The sequence below is a fragment of the Sinohyriopsis cumingii genome, chromosome 14 (genome assembly GCF_028554795.1).
Source record: "Sinohyriopsis cumingii isolate HCF-2022 chromosome 14, ASM2855479v2, whole genome shotgun sequence".
Taxonomy (NCBI): Eukaryota; Metazoa; Mollusca; class Bivalvia; order Unionida; family Unionidae; genus Sinohyriopsis; species Sinohyriopsis cumingii.
This window is the reverse complement of record NC_142974.1, coordinates 121,791,134-121,810,461: the sequence shown is the minus strand read 5'-3', so window position 1 is coordinate 121,810,461 and position 19,328 is coordinate 121,791,134. Positions and strand designations below refer to the sequence as shown.

Below are 19,328 nucleotides of genomic sequence, written 5' to 3'. Positions count from 1 at the left end.
AAGTCTTACACTATATGATGTATATTACTGAGAAAAGAAGTAAATTCGAAATCATTCATATCAGTGAAATGGTGTATGCTATTCTTACCATACATGAATCATATAATATCCAGGATTGTTTTCTGAACTCAAGGAAAAATTGAAGAAGTAACTTAAAATGAACAAATTCAACAATAATTACAATTATTGTGGTATTCATGTAACAAAATGGCTTTCACACTTATCTATATCAAGAAACGTTATCCGCAGCATAATATCAAACATTGCTGCTGTAACAATCGTATTGGATGTCTAAGTGAGACCAGTTTCATTTTGACATATTTTTCTTTGTTGTTTCCTTTAATGGTACTGTTAAGACAGTATATACTATATTATGTGGAGGACATGGGAGATAACTGCTTTTCCAAATGATAAAACAAGGCAGTCAACTTATGCTTGCCTGGGTGGGCGCTGAACACGCTTTTCATGTAGCAACCACAAAATCATGGAATATATGCATATGTTAAGTTTCATGGTCTTTGTTCTAGTTTATTTAGAGTAGCGACAAAAATCTGTGCCAGTGGATGGTTGAACAATGGACAAGATGGCATCCCATAAGCTCTCTCGTGGCCTATGACCAGCATGGCTAATAAGATGTCCTCTGGTGAAATACCATGAATGTTTGCCAATGAAATAAAGGATGCACAGGTAAGTAAATAATTACAATATTTATTCAGAAAATATGTGACTCCAAAACACACTCTCCATATGAGAACATAATCAGACCTCTCAAAAATATAACAGATGGAGAAATTCATTAAAAAACATACACTAGATAAAACCCAAAAGCAATGCTTTAAAATAAATTGTCAATATAAATGTGTAATTTACAATGATAAAGATACTTCATATAGTTAATCAGACACACCTATTCATCAAAAACTTTATCCATCTTATCATATAATTTGCTGACAATGGTTATTGATGAAGACTATATACATTATATAATTTCCTGACAATGACTAATGATACAATCGTCATATAATTTACTGACAATGGTTATTGATCAAGACTATATACATTATATAATTTACTGTCAATGACTAATGATAAAACCGTCATATAATTTACTGACAATGGTTATTGATCAAGACTATATACATTATATAATTTCCTGACAATGACTAATGATACAATCGTCATATAATTTACTGACAATGGTTATTGATCAAGACTATATACATTACATAATTTCCTGACAATGACTAACGATACAATCATCATATAATTTACTGACAATGGCTAATGATCAAACTCTCCCAATACAGCAGTTTTTCTTGCATTTTCCTCGGATGCATTCAGTAATGTTGGTAAAATCGTGATCAAATAATAACACCAACATGTCGACATATGTACACTGGCATCCTGCAGCAAACTGCTGCAACAGTCACACAATTTTGTTTCCATTATTAATCATTGTAAGACGTGGTTGGGATTATTTCATCATAGAGGAAATTATAGTCCCCTGATATTCCTACAATAAGACAAATTATTTTTTAATGTGCATCCCTGTCAATTGTTTATTAAGGACTCTGATTTGTTGTGGAGATATATTGTCACCAATACTATCAACATTATCTGCTTAAGATAGTATATGTCTAGATTATGTTGTATAACTTAACAACCGATTATATTCAACAACTAGAATACCAATTAGCAAGTACTAAATAGTCTATTCTCAGTTTGCAAACATTAATTTCATTTGCATGTGCATTTACTTAATAAAGAAAGTTTGCTGCATGACACATTTTGGAAAACTAAAATCAAATCCTTTCAAATCAATTTTAACATTCCTGATTAAACTTCCTGAATGAAGGAAATGTTTGACAATTATAGAATAAAGAAACTGTGTCTATTAGGAACAGATAACACTAGTGTATGTAACAGTGTTATCAGCAACAAATGCTCTTACGATGTGTAACAAATGTATCAGGAATAGATAACAATTAGTCTATGTAAGAATAATATTAGCAACATAAAATTCTAGTCTATGTAACAATGTTATCAGGAACAGATAATACTTAGCTTATGTAACTATGACATTTGCAACATGTACTGCTAGGCTTTGTAACAGTGTTATCAGGAACATATAATTCTAGCCTATGCAACAATGGTATATAAAACACATAACACTAGCTTATGTGCCAGTGCTAACAATAACAGATAATATGAGTAAAAGTGACAGTGTTATTAGTAACAGATATTATTAGCCTATGTCACAGTGTTAATCAGGAACAGAAAATACTAGAGTATGTGACAATGTTTTCACTAGCACATAATACTAGCCTAAGGAACAATGTTATCAGTAATAGATAATGCTATCCTATGTAACAGTAATAGATAATGCTATCCTATGTAACAGTTTTATCAGGAACATAGAATAGTACCTCATTGTCATCAGTAATAGATAATATTAGCCTATATAACGTTAAGAACTATATTGCTATCAACGTTTTTACCTAATACATCACTATACACATATTTTACATAATTGTAGCAATTACAGATTCATAATAATAAGTTTAAAATGAAAACATAATCTGTGATTGTTTATATAAATGAACTCATGCCTTTTAATAAGTTTAAAGAGAAAATAGAGTCGGAGATTATTTTACAAATCAACTCATAATGCATATTCATAAGGAGCACTAAGTGGTTAGAGCATCCGCCACGTGGGTGGGAAGTCACGGGTTCCCCAGCCGAGTGATACCAAAGAGTTATTCACAATTAGTACTAGCAGCATTAAAAGGCTGTTGTTAGGACTAGTCGGCCTGGTGTCAGGATAATGTAACTAGGTTGGATATCATGTTATATGTCTGCAGCATGATGCCCTACTGTTAGACATCACTATAAACTGATATACTGCAGACATTGTAGCCATATGACAGAAAATGTTTGAAAGCTATGCTAATAATCCAAAATACATGAATACATATTAATAAGTTTAAAGTAAACACAGAATTTGAGATTATTCATGCAAATGAAACACAATGCATTATAAGAAGTTTAAAGTCAATACAGAGTCTGAGATTTTTACAAATGAAACACATGATGCATTGCAACAAATCTGAAGTTAATACAGAATCTGAGATTATTTATTTCAAATAAAATTCATGGTACATTGCAACAAAGTGAATACATAGTCTAGGATTATATATAAAAACGAAAGTCATAATGCAAATTGTGATATCGGTGAACAAAACTGTATAGATCTTGATGACCTTAGAAGACCTTCATAAAAAATATCAAGTTATTTACAAACAATAATGTACCACATACTGGGGGCATTTTTCCATCAGGTCAAATGTTTTGTTTTAAATACGTCAATGTTTAAAATCACAACAAGCCGTTTGCATGGGACAGTTTGACAAAGATTTAAATTTCCCATTTTTCTACTTTTACTTATACGAGAATATGCAGCACTGTCTACGCTAGCAGTGTCTACACTAGCACTGTGTACACTAGCAATGTCTGCGCTAGTACCCCAAAAAGTTTGAAACTGATCAGTAAATTCTGTATCCAGTAAAGTAAATCTTCATATTTACTACAAAATATTTTGCATGTTGTGCTATAAATTTACATTATGACAATGAACTTGTAGTCATTATTGCATTATACCTGTGTATGTTACGACCCTATGGTCACAAACTATGTAACATTAAGAAGCAAAACTAACCAGTTTGGTAAATTTAACAAGCAATTTAATTATCAAAGCTATATACGAAAATGTTAGGGAAACTTAGATTTTTATGAAGTGAATCAAAATCAAAACATATAATGGCCAATAAAAGTCCTTAATTATTGAACATATCCTTATAAATTTCAAAACCGAAAAAGCACTGGTCCTCCAAGAGCCACGATGTTGTCAAGATGGTGCTGTCCATAATTCCTTTGAATAATTTATCAGTTTCAGAATAATATTATAGTCCAAATTAAGCACTTCCTGCTTGCACAACTGTCCTCTCATATAATAGCTAAGTACAATATAAAACATCTCTGTCATTTCCAAAACTGTATCAATTACAGTTTTAGAACCTCTATTTTGTTCTCCAAAATGTATATATTTCAAGTTTAGAATCAATATGGTTACCAGACATGCATCTATTACAACTTTTGAATCTCTGTCATTCCCAAAGCTGCTTTTATTGCAGTTTTAGAATCTATATGCCATTCCCAGAACTGCATATATTACAAGTTTAGAATCTATTTTATTCCTTGAACTGCATCTACTGCAATTTTTGAATTGCTGTCATTCCCAGAACTTAATCTATTGTAATTTAAGAATCTGTCATTCCCAGATCATCATCTTTTGTGATTTCAGAATATCTCTGTCATTCCACACAACTACTTTTATGGAGATTTGACAATGTCTATGCCAGACATGACTGTCTTTGTTCATTCGTTAATCCATGACAAATGTACAATACTTTATAATGTGTTTGTTATGAGAAAGACACCACAGTGGAATGCATCTGTCATCGCTTCCATCATCTTCTTTATTTGCCCTGAAACATTATGAGCTTTAATGTTTGTCACATGAAATATACTGTCACGACATTTGCCATCTGGTGAACATGTATTAACAAGATGTAGTCTTTTCAGTGTATGGTTAAACTATAGATATCCTGTCTGCAAACTATTAAACAGACTAAGACTTCCAAAACATCACCAATGTTGAGAACAGCTCCATCGTCAGCAGGATTATCAGATGTATCCAGTGTGTTTATACTTCCCCCTAGAATATAAGCAAAACTTGAGAAACAATAAATTACATTGCACTTTGCATATCTGTCCGTTCTAGCTTTTATCTATCTGTATAAATAATCAAACCAGCCGGTGCATGCAAGGACATATCATTGTTATTTCTTCAAAACTCTCACAAGTCACACACCTATATTTCAATGTATTCCAACATATCTTGAATAGGTTAGAGATGATCAAATGGCTGGTTAAGTCCAGATGAAATATTAACAGAAGAATTCCTATGGGATGCTAAGGCACAAATAGAACGATGGCAATATGCCCAGGCTAAACATTAAAAGGAATGCTAATGGAATGGTAATGTATTAATATGCTTGGGACAATACAACCAAGTTAAACTGAAAAAGGGGAAACAAAAATGAGATAGTAATGTATAACTATACCATAGACAAAACATGTTTTTTATGTTTTGTGATATAGCAGCTCGTGGTTTTCGTACTGATTCAATTAAATAAAATATCATACCAAAGGACACATCACAATAGCTGATCTAGGCTGATCCACTACTAAGATGTGAACACATACCCATTTAGTTATAAATCCACTATGCTAACGATTTAACCACCATGGCTACTGCATTTGGGGGCACCCAATCTGTTACTTTACCCAAATGGTTAAGAAGTGTTTACCTGCATTTTATCAAAGGGCTGTATCACAAATGTAAAGGTCAAATTAGTTGCATCTGACATAAACTGGACACTTGTATAGGGGACTTAAAGTCAGGTTAGAATGCTGATAGAAGAAAGGACAAGTGTTTGACTTATACACAGTTTAGCTGGAAATTATGCTCATTTCTATAGCATATGTTGGTGGATTGACAGGTTTTAGGTCACAAACTCTCAACACAACAATGGACAAATACACAATTCACACAAAATGTATCTGAAAACATTACTCATCTCCACTGCATGGACAGGTAGTTCACCTAGTCTTAGGTTGGAAAGCCTAATATTTCCACAATGGAAGCAACCTGACCGGGTGAGCCAGGCATTAAAACTGGTCAAATGGTCAAGCAAATTAAGATAAGTAGCCGAATCTCAATAATGAGTTTGATTTATAAATTAGGGTCATCTGGTGCAACCCATGTTTAAGTAGTATTAGCCCTAGATTTTGTTAAAACATGACTATCAAGTGTTAATAAATATTGCTTCATGAACCAGAACCACAACTTTACATTTCCCCTCACCATCATCATCAAAATACAAAAGGTCACCAATATTTGTTAAGCCTATTTGGTCGTACTGAGTATTCAGTTTCTCTAAAGTATTTAGCCTCGATGAGAGCTGACAGGCAAGTAGACATCGCTAAAGAACTGAAGACCAGGTGGACAGCTCTATATTATGTTTGTCATTGAAGATTTGATAAGGAAACAGGTCCAAATCATGTGTATCCCTAAATAACTGTCATGCTAGTAGACAGCTCCAAATTATATTTATCAAAGAAAAACTGACAAGCAAGCAGTCATTTCCTAGTCATGTGGATCCCTAAAGAAGCGAAACATAACTAGACAGCTCCAAAGTATGTCATTGAAGAACTGACAAGCAAGTAGACTGATCAAAATTACGTGATTTCGTCGAAGAGCTGATAAGCATGTAGACATCATCAAGTAATGTGTTTCACTAAAGAACTAACAAGTAGGTAAACTGCTTTAATATTTGTATATCATTCAAGAGGTGACGATCAAGTAGACAGCTCCAAAGTCTGTGTATAATTGAGGTGATAACCAAGCAAGTAGAAAATGCTTCATTTTCTAGTCCATGAAAACGCATTCCTTCTTAAATTAGGTTAATAGTTTGAATAGCTGTTTGGATAGTTGAAAGTGCATACTGATACTAACTTAAGCAACGTTTGCGCTTTGAACTGAGTAACATGAATACAAGTCATGAGACTTTCTTGTCAAGGTGTGCTTGGAGTCATATGGTCTATATTTAAACACTAGATGTCTTTTTCAATGACTATACTCCTCACGAACCAAATTGTGTATATACTCGCATACATACTTAGGTTCGAATATACACTTATTTTCACAACGACACTTAATTTAAAATATACCCTTATTTTCAAATATATGCTAATTTTCACATATGCATTTATTTTCAAATATATACTTATTTTCACATAATGGTAATCAGGAAAGAAATAAGAATGCACCATGTGTCAAATCACCTAACATATATACAGTGTTCCACAACTATCAAAGTGTTAAAGACAATACTACAAGTGTACTTTTTGCCAAGTTACCTAACAGATATGCAGTGTTTCCTCACTATGAATGTGTTCGGGGAAGTAATAAAACATATGTGTCAAGTCACCTAACATAGAGTGTTCCCTCACTACCAAGGTGTTCAGGAAGGTAATACAAGTGTACCCAATGCCAGGTCACATTACAAATGCACAGGGTTCCACCACTATAAGGACATTAATTAAAACGTACCATGCATCAGGTCACCAAAGATATGTTATAATGTTCCCTTACTATCATGCTGTTCAGGACAGTAATATAAATGTAACATGTATCAGGTCACGTCACCTAATACATATACAGTATTCCTTAACTATAAAGACAGTTAACAGAATGTACTCTGTGTCGGCCATCTAAGAGACGTAGAGAGTTCCAACACTATTAATAAAATACATCATGTTAAAGAGCAGGTCACCTTATTGATGTACAGTGTTCCCTAATAAGTTGTTCAGAATAATAATAAAAATACACCATGTGCCAGGTTACCTAACCGATGTACAGTTGTCCCTTGCACTCAAGCTCAGGATAACAGTAATAATAACCCACATGCCGGGTCATATAAAAGATACACAGTGGTTCCACTCTATCATCCAAAAACTGCATAAATGGACACGTTATGTACCATGGACTACCTTATGATTCTGTTTGCAGCAAGCATAGAAGTGTATCATGTTATAAGCAAGATCAGCTAAGACATGTACATTGGTCACTCACTGATCACAAATGTGTCTTGGTTTATTCCAGACTGCATCCTTGCACAAATTTGTCACCTTTGCTGCATTAATAGTACATGAAAACACTATTTGCTTCAAAATTTGTAGACAGTGAGGTCAAAAGTAGACTGATTGAAAATTTAAAATATGGGGAAAAATTAATATTTTTTGCAGAAATTAAGGCTGACATTGGAATGAATGACTTTGATAAATATTCAAATTTGTCAACAAAGGGAACAAAGTGGGCAGCTGTTTTTAATATACCTCACTTTTGACTTAATAGGATCCTTTGGACCCACCTTCTTCCATTCCTGGAATGCAAACTGTGAGCAAGGTCATCTTATACATGTAAGTTGGCCTTCTTTATAACAATGTTCACAACACTCATTCTAGCATATCACATTATTGTCAAAGCCACCATATACTGGGAAAAATACATGCCCTCTGCTGGCAGAATCAGTATTACCAGAAGCACACCTTCCGTATGCCAGATAAAGACGATAACATTTATTATAAAGCCTACTCCTAAGTATGGTAAACAATCATTTATAAATTTACTCTATATATCTGACATTTGACCTGGAATTTGTCATTTGATACTATATGAACATCTAACTCTGAGAAAAATGAGTTTGAAATTTAGGTTTGTTTGTGCACAACAGTATTTCTTTAGTGGTGAGGGAAATGAGAACAACAATTCTAAGTAACACAAAGACAACTGACCTGGGCTGATCTGTGTAGGATTCAAATTTGTATTCCTTCAGTTGTAAGTCTTACGCTATGTCACTGAACCCTCATTGTTCTCATGAAATTCAATAAAGTATGTGAAATTAAAACCTAATCAGAATAATATTACATAAGAGGCATAGATCTATTTACATCATTTTTCTCATTCAAACATTAGCACAGACCTATCCTCCTCATCGTTTTTCTCATTATACATGATCATACATGTCTGTTCCTTGTCAGGCTTCTAATGCAAACAATAATAAAGTTCTATGTTCCTCATCATTCTTCTCATTCATACATTAGCACGGTTCTATTTTACTCATTCATATATTAGCATAGTTCTATTTTTCTCACTGATACATTATCATAGATCTATTTTCGTCATTCATACATTAGCATAGATCTATTTTTGTCATTCATACATTATCATCAAAGTATTTTCTTCATCATTCATTTTATTCAATCATAACGTGTATGGCATGTATACCAAGACAAGTCACTAGGATGTTTTTCTCACCCATTAAGTAAGTCTCCCACTCTGGTTAGCACATACAGCTGAGAACTGAAATGTTAATGTAACACAGTTTATATTCTTTCAGTCACACTCACCTTGGCCTTTGGATCGTAAAATCAACAATTTTCTTTATCTTGTAATGAAGAACATGTTTGTAGTTTTGCAAAGGCAGATGATGTAAAACTGAGGTTTTCATGCACAAAAGTTTACGTAAAAGACAGACTAATGAGCAAAAAGATTGTGTCATATCTTAAAACGCTCTCTGCCTAAAGGTAAGCATATACAAATCACACGTTAGGTTCAAAATGGGTCATAGAAGTCAAAAGTGTTAGTTACCTATCTGATACAGTGTGAATGATGCCAGGTCACCAGTCTCCCTTTTCCTTCATATTTTCCTCGAAATTCATCTCATTTCCAATTATGGAGTCCTGATTGGTCCTGATCCTGACAATGCCAGTTGAACTTTCTTTACCTTTTATGAACATCTTTTACAGTAGTTAACGATGAAGATTCATTATTTTATATATCATACATATAATGAAATTACTATATTATTTTTAGCATTAATTTTGTAACCATGTTAAGGAACTAATTAACTATATAATATGTTTCATCAAAGTTTACACCGCACAAATTCAATGGAGCCTTTTAAAATTGTAATTTGGCATCAATCGAATATACACCCTTTTGGTCACAAGTCCCATTCTATTTTATACTCAGCCACTTCATCTCTTGTTCCAAAGAGAAACTTGTAATATGATTAATAAACTTGTAATACATGTTTTGTAAACATTTAATATTTAGTTTTGAGTAATAACTAAAACTAAATCAAATAGACTAATTAAACATGTTTAAAGTCATATGGCAATACATTCACTTCGCTTTAAGACTAGGTGAGCAAATCATCTACAAATTTTCTTCGATGTATGACCACAAATCAACACATCCACTACAAATTTACTTGGATGTGTGACTTGGAGAGCATTCAGTTACAGGCTCGCATTCTTGTATGACTAGGTGAGCATTCAGTTATAAGTTCACTTGTCTTTTCAACTTGGTGAGCATTCAGGTACGCAGTCACTTGCCAGCATGACTAGTTGAAAAATCAGCAACACGTTTAGCTGGCTGTATGATTAGCTTAGCAGTCAGTTACAAGTTCATTTGGCTTTATGACTAGGTGAACATAGCTACAAATTCACTTGGCTGTATGACTAGGTAAGCACTTACCTACCATTCCCTTGGCTGTATGACTAGGTAAGCACTTACCTACCATTCCCTTGGCTCTTTGACTAGGTAAGCACTTACCTACCATTCCCTTGGCTATATGACTAGGTAAGCACTTACCTACCATTCCCTTGGCTCTTTGACTAGGTGAGTAAGGAGCTACATGTTCACTTTACTGTATAAATAGTTTAAAGTTTACCCTGCACTATATTCCAGTTCCAAAATCTTTCCTGTGCAATTGTCCATTGTTGATCATGTTTTGCACTATAATAAAAGTTACATTTCAATTGTAATATGTTTTCAAACAGCTCTCGAAAAGAATCCTAGACATAAATAATGTTACCACTACAGTATCAGCATATTGTGCAGTAGTGTTGCACAATGAAACAGATAGAACCTTTTAATTTGTTTATGTTGGATGTTGGCTGCTTAAAAGATCACTCAAAGTTTAAAGAAAACATTTTAAACAGTATGCTAGTTAAACTAAATACAACACTGTATATTTCTGAAAGGGAAAAAGTGGGTATTAAGTAACAGGGACATGTGTTTGCAGGATAGTTAACTGTGGAAAAATGAATGACATAAAACATTGTATTATTCAGAAATAAAACATAATCAAAGAATAGGACGATAATAGATCTGATAATACTTTTGGGGTATAACAAAATAAATGCTTTATATTAAGGGTACTGAAATAGTGAAGATGGTTACAATATGTAACCATGGGCTATATATGTCTTGTTTCTGTGATTTAGCAATGTGATGGATACAGGAAAATACCATTAGCTGTTCTAATATTAACCTGTATCTGAGTGCTTTCTTTAATTTGAACATGAAGAAGAACATTGTCATAAAATGAGTTTGATTATTAAACACTCAATATACATATTGCATATAAAGATATATACTGGGTACAAGTACATATTCCATACATATACAAATTATAAACATGTACATATGACATAAACATGTACATATGACATACATGCATATATAAATATAACACACATCTGAACAGGGGTTGGCAAATCTGTTACCAAGAACTCATTGTTACAACAGTGACCTCTCCTGACAACCAACCAACTATATAGAGAATGTGCTGGAATGCGAAAATAATTTAACAGGAATTTCATTAATACAATTTTCCATCAGCAAAATAGTTAATGCAATTTTTATTTTCCTGCGCTGCTTCATATATTTTTAAATAAATCTAATTTTGTACTGTGACTGATGTTTGTCCATAATTTAGTATAGGAGTTTGGGCCTACCTGACTAAACATATTTTTGTGTGCAAACAACACATTACATAGCTATCTTTTTGCTGTTCTCATACATTTTATATTAAGATAATTATATCACTTGTAGGTAGACCTGTTTAAGTGGCCTGTTCTCCATGGTAGTTTCCAGAAGAAATGGTATTTATGGATTTTATGCAAAAATTACCTTCATCCTGGTTTTGTAATTATGTCTTATTTTTTTACATCAGAATCGCTAATTTCTTACCTTATCACCAGTCTTGGTGGAATAAATTGTAATTGTGTTATGTAATAATTTGAGAGGATTTATTAATTTAAATTATTCATAGGAATTACATTTCGAATGAGTATATCAGAATAGGACTGGAAAACTCATTGATGTTTTCACTAAATTACTATTTTAAAATTATTATAATTCATTCAAGGCCATTTTGTATTATATTATTTTGACGCATCAAACCTGTCAGCACATCAACACTATCTCTAGTTATTCTTATATAACGCATCCAAGATTAGAATGTACTCATAACTCCACTGGAATTCATTCAAACTCAATACTTTTGAATTCTTAATTACCTTTTGGACTATCTGATATTTTGTTTGCAATACAGTAATTTTGGTTGAAATTTTAACTCAGTATTCTAGGGAAAGAAATTACTGGTTGTGTTTTTAGAACACTTGATGCTTTTCACTCTTTTCTACTACTTAGTTTAAGACCATAAAGTCATAATAATATTCTGACCCCTTTAAAAGATAGGTAAGGGTAAAATGCTGTTAAGACTGTATATGAATACTATAGGAATTAAGAAAATCCCACTTGAAAATTGATCACAAAATTCAACATGTGTAAACCTTTTTACATAATTTTTCAGCAACAGATACAGAGCAATACTCATCAGCTGCTCGTAGCTACTTACTACTCAGCAGCAAAACAAGCCATTTCACAAAATATAACTGCATTTCATTAAATTGCAAACGTGGATTCACCTTTTTGAATAATATAAAAAGTATAGCAAATAAATCTTTCCAGATAATTTATAAATGGACATTTTTAAATAATGCAAGTTGAAAAATTAATTCCAGGCTGGACGTCCGTTTCTCCAAGTTTAGAATTGCGATAGGGAGTCACGGATGGAAACGCTAGATCAGCCATATAATAATAAATGGGTATGTAATATTAGATGTCTAACGTGCATCATTTCAAGTTGGACCAACCAAATATCATATCAGCCAGATTGGTACCATTTTCTTTTACAACCAACTTGACATCAGAACGAGTCTACCAGTCTTATTCTGATATACTCAATAATCTGGAAGTAATGAGATTCTGAATACAGTCACAGTGGTGCCCATTTTGTATGTCTAAACATTCTCATTAAGGACCAACAAAACTTCAAAGACAGTTTTTTCATGCAACAATCCATTTATAATGAATAGCTATAACAAGATTATCTAGATAGCCGGAGTGGCAACTGTAGTGAATGTACCAGATGGCCAGAGTGGCATTTGTATTGAACGTGTAAGCAGCATAATTTCCATTTAAGACCAAGCAAACATCACAATGCACATTCTGGTAAAACGCCATGGTAACCCTTATTCTAGAGGTCTGGATTAACGACAGGCATGGGCAATATTGCACAGAATATTTGTGAAATATTTAATCCCTAACTTCACCATTTTTAAAAAATAAGAAGCATGGCAATATTTCACATGTTTTCTCGTAAAAGATAATGTAATACATTGAAGAAGGATAATGGAATGAAATATTGACACTTATTGAAAGTGGCCATATAGTTGTATAAAACATACATAGTACCACTGAGATATTTGCTAAACTTTACCTCAAACTTGTTTTTCTATACTCCATTTTTCTGACACTGAAGGGCATCATGGTATGTGATGGCCTACACTGAATGCTTCTCCGATCGTAATTGGTACTTCTGGTCACATCATCAATATCCTGCAAGTAATCCTTGAATTCCATTTTTCCTATCTACACAACGACGGTTGTTTCCCTTGGTTGACCTTTGGAGTATTTTCATGCCATGAATTTGGAGTGGAAATGGAAAATACAGTTTGTATTATAGTATTAGAACATAAAGTTGTCAGAGCATTACACAGACAAACTTTGTTAATGTAATCTTGTGTAATGAGTGTAACAGCATTCACTTTCCTGCTCATGTTCGTTTTTAGATAAATCTCTTAGGTACAGTGTATATCAGTATTCACATTCTTCTTATTGGTCCTTCTCAGAGCTGGATGTCTCTATCCTCTCCATGTCTTCTTGCTGTCAGAGTCTTCTTTGTCCTGTAGGAATATGTATAACCATAAAATATTGTAATTTAGATGACCATAATTGATCAAGTCACACGAATCACATATACGAAACATTTATATGTCATACAGAACAAACATTACCATGATAACAATACTTTGAATAAGAGTCCATATAAGGACATGCTGCATTCAATAGAAATAAAAAAGGAAAATTACATACAATGACATGCTAGCTTCAATATAGAATAGACGATATAAAGTCCATATAATGACACAAAACATCCCATATCAAAAGAAAATGTGTGTGTGTATGTGTGATTCGGAGTTTTGTGTGTGTGTGTGTGTGTGTGTGATTTAGATTTTTTAACGTAGCATTAACAATTTTTTCAGTCATATTGCTACGATGTCTGCAGTGTGGCAGTTCATAGTGATGTCTAGCACTGGGGGATCATGCCACAGACATATAGCATGATGTCCCACCCAGTCACATTATCCTGACACCAAGCCTACCAGTCCTAACACTGACCTCTTAATGTTGAGCGCCTAGCGAGGCAGCTGTTAGTATCATGTTTATAAGTCTTTGGTATGACTCGGCCGGGGTTCGAACCCACAACCTCCCACATCCGGGGTGGACGCTCTAACCAAGTGGCCACTGGAGCGGCCTATTTGGATTCGGAATGTAGCTCTAACACGTTTTCAGTCATATCGCTACAATGTAAGCAGTGTGGCAGTTTATACTGATGTATTGCACTGGGGCATCATGCCACAGACATGTAGCATGATGTCCCACCCAGTCACATTATCCTGACACCAGGCCGACCACTCCTAACTAACACTAACCTCTTAATACTGAGCGCCAAGTGAGGCAGCTGTTAGTACCATTTCTGTAAGTCTTTGGTATGACTCAGCCGGGGATCAAACCAACGACTCCCACATCCCAGGCGGACACTCTAACCATTCGGCCACTGGAGCAGTAAAAAAAATGAAAAGCTCCATATGATGACACGCAACATACAGTTTAAGATAAGAAATGTTAAGTCATTGCAAAGACATTGCTACCAATCTCACACTACAATTTTGTATTTCAACATATAGTCATCCGGGTATTGCAGGTCTGTTTAAGTTTTGAAATAAATACTTGAGGTAGACTGTTGTTCTTGAAAAAAGTCTCACCATGCATATCTGATTCATACAATAAATATAAACAGTAAATGGTTATGAGTGTTATATTACACACAGGAGAGTTCCTATGTTGTAACAAGTATATGGCTGTAACAGTGTTAAGTACACCATAATCTGATGCTACTCTAAACACAGTATAGAAGAATAAGAGAAGTATCTATGAAAGTAAATTATCATTCTGAAATTTTAAATGACATCACAATTCTCAACCAAGCTTCTTCATACAACATGTGTCCTTTCCTCCCTTAATTAGAAGTTTCTGATTGGGAAACTAGTAAACTACTTGCTCACCTCAAGTTTCCAGCTCCATCACTAACTTGGGCAACCAGATGTTGATCTTTTCGGTATCTCGAGCATCAACGTAATTAAGGATCTTGATGTGACGTGGAACGTCACAGTCCTCCAATAAAACTGGGACAACACATTTTCTCCTCTCATCAAAACCTTGTGTAATGGCCATATGAACTTCATGCAAAACAAAACCACTCTGAAATGCTTCCCTGGTCATGACTACAACCGTTTTGTAGGCATTTCTGATGCTGTCCTCAGCAAATTTCAATAATGGTGTTCCTGGAGTATTGTCTCGATCATACTCACAACAAACAAACCCGTGGTCTTTTTCTAGTCTCTCTACAGTTTGCTTTACCCACTGTATGTCAGAACTAGAATAACTGAAAAAGGCATGGTATTTCTTTCCTGGCGGTAAAGTTCTTATCTGCAAAGGTTGTTGACATTCTTCATGTATAGTTTGATCTGTTACGCTTGAAGTTATTTCATCAACAGAAGAGCTCATCTACAAATATAAGTGATATTAACAGTTGTTCAATCTTTCCGAGTTTAAAAAAAGAAAGAATGATATAACAAGATCTACTAACTTGCTATACATCTAGGTGAGCAGAATCTAAGATTTATTGTATAAAATTTATTTCTCAGTATGACTTTTTAACAAAAATTAACCATATCTATTATATTATTTGAAACCAACATGTCTTGTGGTTAAATTAAAGAAACTATTCTGGTTCTAAAGAAATTCAGAGACTCGTCCCCACATGACATTGATAGAAAAGGTTAATCATGTGTGGGATTTTGTAGTTTGAAGTTTTTCTTCTACATCGCATATTATACTATGGGTATGAAATGTATTTGGTTTTTAGATGTTTATATTTGATATAATCTTTTCAGTTATGTGATTTAGAAAAATTTAATATACAATATTTGTTACATCAAATTATCTGTGAATTACAGATAATGTTAAAGTATATTTTAATTGAACCTAACTTGACCCAGAGTGATACTAATATACTTTTTGATCTTTTCAATGGAGGATTACTCTGATATAATTCTTTACCTAAACTTCCATGTGGAACATGCTTAGTGACTCTTCTTTAAAGTTTATAACAGCAGAAATGTTTAACATCTTTTTCTATCTAACACACAACAATTAGATTCATGTGAGTAAGTAGAGAAATATACGCACACACATATTATTCCTAGTATGTGTTTGTAAGTCTGGTCTTATGTGTATATGTATGCTTGTGAATGAGCAGCGGGGATGGAGGGTAGACTGACCATCGGGGGAGGGGGTGCGAAACAACCCTTTTGAAAACCAAACCCTCTATGAAATGGGTGGTGGAGGGACTTGTTCCTGTAACAGATATGACAATCAGAGTCCTGTACCCACCCCATAATGAACGTGTCGAACCAAACAAAACAAACTATTGCAACAATTGTGACAACACAACAAGCCCTTACGACATTACCCAAGGATATTGCTGGTCTTCTTCAACCTGTTTCACCATGAAATAAACCTATTCAACCACAACCCGAAGTTCAACCACTTCAGCAACAACTTCAGTTACCACCAAAATAGAGAACTAGAATAATCTATAAATTTATTGAGGAAGTTATTGCCGCTGTCAAGAATAAAGACACAGTATTTAATATTGCTGCTTTTGGTTAAGGTGGTAAACATCAATATGTAAAAACTGAGAATAGTAAAACTCTAATCGGGTTAAAGATGTATATCGCTTTTCTAATAGACTAAATAGATCAGAACTGAGAAGATATTAACGATTTTGAAATCTTTAACCAGGAAATAAAGGAACATGCTTTAATTGTAAAACAAATAAATGGAAGAAAAACAGAAAGAGATGATTCGTAAAACTGAAGAAGCAGAAAAAGAAGAAAATCAGTTGTAACAACTAGGTCTGAAACAAAGAAATGAAAAATGCAAAGATGCCTCTAGGGCACTACAGCAGAGTGAAGAAAACAAACATATTAACAGCTAACCCATGATGGTAACTTAAATCACGGTCATTCAAAACAAAATGTGATCTCTGAATCGCCAGTGATTCAAGATAAACTTTGTCCCAACAACAACCTCATTAATGTTGACTGACTAGACATTTGTATTGTTGGAAGACAAATTCATCAATAAAGCAGATGCTATCAGCCAGCATTTATTTATCCGTGGCTTAATGGACATTAACATCTATCATGCACTTATCAATGAAATTAAAGTCGATTACTACAACGATTGATCAAATAGATCATTGACAAGAAAGACACGGTTAAACACAATGCTGAACGTGGACCTGAAATGGCCAGGGTGACAACTTCATGAATGCCAGTAAATACCAATATCAACTGAGATAGTATTTGTAATATTGTTCAAGGTTTATTCAGAAGGATAGTCCCAAAGCAATCCCGATTGCAAAACAAATAGGCATGAAATCCATTGATGTTGTTTGTGATAAAGCTATTTGCGCTGTTGGTGATGCCGCTGGCAAACATTATCAGCTTCAAGGACAGACTCACACAATTAGCACAATAAAAACCGCTACCAGTAAAACTGCCCAGAACAGTAGGATAAACTGACAAAACTTTAGTTCCGCATGCCAACGATGACGCCATCACTCACTGAAGAAGAACGACTGCTTTCTTTGATGGACAGCAGTGGAAAAATCAACACTGTCATGGTTGACGATCACCATGGACAGCCTTCTTAGTAACATTGCTGGGTTATTCACATGGAAGATAGAATCAGCGCAGGGAGTTTCAGCTCCATAACATATATCCATAGCATTACAGGATAACATCCGAGTAGATCCACAACAGCGAAACCCAATGGTGTTTGATAAGATCAGGACCTGTGAATTTTCTTTGAGAGAAAAACGATCAACAAGAAACATCCAAAGAAGTGTCATTGAGTTTTAAAAACAATCACGTTGCACATGCATATCATCACTTGATTACAATGTTGATTCTGATTTCAGATATCTCAATGGGAATTTACATCTTTATATTCAATCTATTCTCACTGAAACATCTGGACTTGTTCAGACAATGAGTCATTAACATGCACTGTCGACCTCTTGTAACATCACCAGCTGCTATTGCTAATTACAGAGCAATCGCTATTATATAAATCAGACAAAACAATACTGCTCGAAGGTGTCGGTGGATTAATGAGAGTCGTTGATGCAGCCGTGGAAAATATGTAATTACATAATTAATCATACTATAATGTCATATCAAACGTCAATGCTAATCTGAAACTTAGTCGGATTAAAAAGATGCAATTGGCATCAAAAAAGAATTGTGGAACAACAATATCACTAAATACAAAGGCATTGCAAGGCCCAAACAAACTATGGTTGACTGAACGTCGGCTCAGATACGTCACTGACATCAATAAAACAAATCCTGGTGTGAAGTTTCATCTTTCTGTAAATGCAAGCACTGATACAGTAAAGATTGGTGGTATCTGTCCACTTCTAAAAGCGATAGCAGCACCGATAACAGCTGCAGCTCCAGCTGTTGCAAAAACAACTGCACTCCATGCTGTTATAACAGCTGCTGGCAAGGCATTGAAACAAGCAACATGTTATAAAGACCTCAAACAGAAAGGGACAGGGTCTAAGATTACCAGGAATGCAGTACGGTCAATCCGATGACAGATTGGTCTGCTTCTGTCAGGAATGTTAGCCGAATCTACCCATGTCCAATATGTATTTATATGATGCTGCTCAGTGATTAAACATCATAAAGTTAGAGGACTTTTCATGCATCATCTACTACCAGAACAACGAAACCACACAGAAGCTGGTATCATTAACCTTGACCAGGTTCTCACTGGGTTGCATTTGCAGTTGATCTTTATAATTTTGTTTATTTTTATTTTGCATATTTCGTATGAATTAGTGTCACCGATATAATTTTTAAAATATATCATAGGAGGATCCAAGGCAGAAGGCACACAATCCACTAGCAATGAGAAGCACTCGAATTTGGTATTAGACATTACCAATGCAGACGTTAACAGACCCACCTGTATGCAGCTTAGAAGTAATTGCTGTACGTAGTGCTGTGCCAAGGTCATCAGTGCCTCT

General features: G+C 34.2%; 1 protein-coding gene and 1 long non-coding RNA gene across 2 annotated transcripts in view; both read right to left on the bottom strand.

Moving 5' to 3' along the window:
- Positions 1-692: 692 nt before the first annotated feature.
- On the bottom strand, positions 693-14,722 carry LOC149784732 (uncharacterized). The gene is made up of 6 exons (XR_016413948.1): positions 14,596-14,722; positions 13,320-13,785; positions 10,422-10,486; positions 9,335-9,442; positions 8,479-8,557; positions 693-4,774 (listed from the first exon to the last, which is right to left on the bottom strand). It is a non-coding gene; the product is annotated as an uncharacterized LOC149784732 (long non-coding RNA).
- An 875-nt stretch (positions 14,723-15,597) lies between these two features.
- Positions 15,598-19,328, bottom strand: part of LOC149784730 (uncharacterized) — a 384,805-nt gene continuing 381,074 nt past the window's right edge. Inside the window, exon 10 of the mRNA XM_089932760.1 lies at positions 15,598-15,730. The gene's annotated coding sequence lies outside the window, so the exon portion shown is untranslated. The remainder of the gene's footprint in view (positions 15,731-19,328) is intronic.